Source organism: Cydia pomonella, chromosome 15, assembly GCF_033807575.1.
Source record: "Cydia pomonella isolate Wapato2018A chromosome 15, ilCydPomo1, whole genome shotgun sequence".
In the NCBI taxonomy this organism is placed as follows: Eukaryota; Metazoa; Arthropoda; class Insecta; order Lepidoptera; family Tortricidae; genus Cydia; species Cydia pomonella.
Genome location: NC_084717.1, coordinates 7,642,325 through 7,645,312, shown reverse-complemented (window position 1 = coordinate 7,645,312; position 2,988 = coordinate 7,642,325).

Here is a 2,988-nt window from a genome sequence, read left to right as displayed (position 1 = left end):
CTTTACTACTCGTAATAGTTGTTTTTTTTTTATATCATGACGGTGGCAAACAAGCACACGGCCCGCCTGATGGTAAGCTGTCACCGCAGCCTATGGATGTCTGCAACTCCAGAGGTGTTACATGCGAGTTGCCAACCCTTTAAAAACCTATACACTCCTTTTTTGAAGAACCCCATACTATAGACCCTCTACCCTCCCCTACCCTCTGTACTACAGTCATTCTGTTTATTATGCATGCAATTTTAAAGAACTTTTGGTGTGTTTTTTAAACGGAGACTTTTTTCATGTTGTTCTTGGCGTCACTGTGGAGCAGCATCTTGTCTGTATTGATTAATATGAATATATGTACCCATGTTTAAATACCAGTGTGGGCATTTTTGCCTAAAACTAACGATCAAAAGGTATGTTTGCGCACTAAACAGTAACTTATTTCTTCACATATAAACAGTGAACGTTTGATAAAACTTACAGAAGGCTTGTGTGAATTATAATATGATGAATAATCTGAAACAACTTGTAATTATTTTTGATTAGCTTCTTAGAACGATTCTTTATACTGGTACCTTGCCTAACTAGAAAATATGTCATGTGATAAGGGTTTTGATTACTTAAATTAAAATGCACGAATACGTCGGAACTTATTTCTTTTGCTAATAGTACAACTATAAATAACTAGGCCGGAAAATCGGTATTTTTTTCTTGATTCAAGTATATATTTATTTTATACCTAAAATTATATTAGTTGTATCTGTAGATGCTGGTACTAATTGATTAAATTCACATTCACTACAAACAAAAACTAAATGTGACTTTTTTAAATTGCAATTTATGCCTAGTCTCGCTTAGCCTACAGAAATAGTTATTTGTACAACAAGAGAGCAAAGTTTGATATTTTTTCAAGTGCTAATTTTGGAGTACCGTGCAAGCGAAAGATTCTGTAATACTCGCTACGCTCGTGAATCTAATTTAGAATCATGAGCGTAGTAAGGGATCTCGTGTTGGACACAAAACTTTTTACGTCAGCAGTGAGAACATATTTGGAAGATAAAAATCAACCTGAAAATTTGTAATCCTTCTTCATCACTATTTCGCTCATGTTTTCTTAAGGTATTCTAACAATTAAGCTTAATTACAAAAAAATAATACAGAAATAACGAACATCAAGAAATTGACGGTTCAATCGACATCTTTTTTTTGTAAAAAAAAACTTTGTAAGATACGATACGAATAGCGGATACTGCTATTTTTCAACTATAAGTAGAGATTGTTAAAAGTAGAATTTTATATTTTGCGTAATAATCTTTGTATTTTTTTTAATTCATTGTTTTGATTGTACAATAAAATACTTAATATATGGTGTTTTTATCAAATATTGAACTTTTTTTTCATTAACTAATTATTACGAATATCCTCGAGTATCCTCGTAGTGTGATTTGGAACGGTCTGACTTATTTCGGTTTCTATAGGTAGGTATTATAAACCGTCAATATACCGTTCAATTAAGTTTGAACTTTGTTGTCTCTTTATTTTTGCTAATGACGTGAAAGGGACAGAGAATAGAATCCAAATATTTCGAACTTGTATTTAGGCCCCGCAAGTAGAAATGACATTCGAATATAAAGGTCACTTGAATGTCATTTTGGCTCACTCAGTGAGCAAAATACCATTACCATTTTACCATTTACCGTTACCATTTTGCTCACTGTTTTTAAGCAGCAAATTAGCCTTGTTCGAGCTGCTGAGGTGAAAATAATATTTTGCTTTCAGCCGAGAATGAATCATTTCATACTCATAGTTCTAGGTAACCTGCGCGCCAATAGATAAGTCTTGGTGTTAAATAGAACAGGTGAGGAGAGAAGTTATCACGTATAGGCACAGTAATCGGGTCGCAAGCTATCGGCAGCTCGATTAGATAAGCCCAGGTAAATGTTTAACCGGTAAACAATACTAGTACTGAGTTGCTGACATCAGTAACTGTTCGATAAAAGTAATCCTAGATGGGATGGTCAGCGGTATGTAAGTACCTACTAAAGTGGAGCGGTGTCCAAAGTATTGAATTCCCACCGATTGTGTAATTTAAAAACTATTTAAGCCGCTAACAGCCTAGACTAGGAAAAGGTCTCAGGAAACGCAGACTACTACTAATACAAGATCTTGTCCAACGGGATAATGATGCTGTATCCTCATGGATGTGGTTTAACTAACGCTTGAATGGTGGGATTGGTATATAAATATAATAAATACGTAAAAAACAAACGTTATGTCTTCTCTTCCAGAAAGTTGAAGATCCTATAAAGCAGGGGTGGCCAACAGGTCGATCGCGATCGACCGGTCGATCGCGACTGTTAGTCCGTGGCAAGTCAAAAAATATAAATACGTAGACCAGTTTCATTTAAGGTTTCAAGAAGTATGTATTGGTAGATCGCACAGGGTTTCGTTAGTAAACAGGAGATCTTGGGTCTAATCAAGTTGGCCACCCCTGCTATAAAGATTGTCATGATCTGGTATTTCTTTGTACCGAATTTCACGCATATCAAAAAAGTTATATCAAAACTACTGGTAGAATAATAAAAATATGATCATAAATTACAATTTATAGTTATAGTGAGTTTTTCGCCGAATAAGTATATTCCATTTCCATCATACCTCGTAAGTTTTTGTACAGCGTTTTCTGATAATCTTCACTCGCTTCCTGCTACCATGCCACAATTGTTTTATGCTCATTAGAATAAATAAGCTGTTTTACGCTCATTCCTCTCATTGGAATGTTATTTTATCAAAAAAATAATACTTGTAACTTTTTTTCTCCTTTTAAACTAGAACTTATCGTTATCGTATCTCATTCTTCGAATCGGGTCGTATGTCTACTTTTGATAAAATATAAGTAGTATATTAGGTATCGCTTGTTCTTATTCAATTATTTTGTTATAGACTTGCCACAATTAGTAGGTACCTATGGCTCTTTATTGCAAGAAAAAGAAAAGGTAC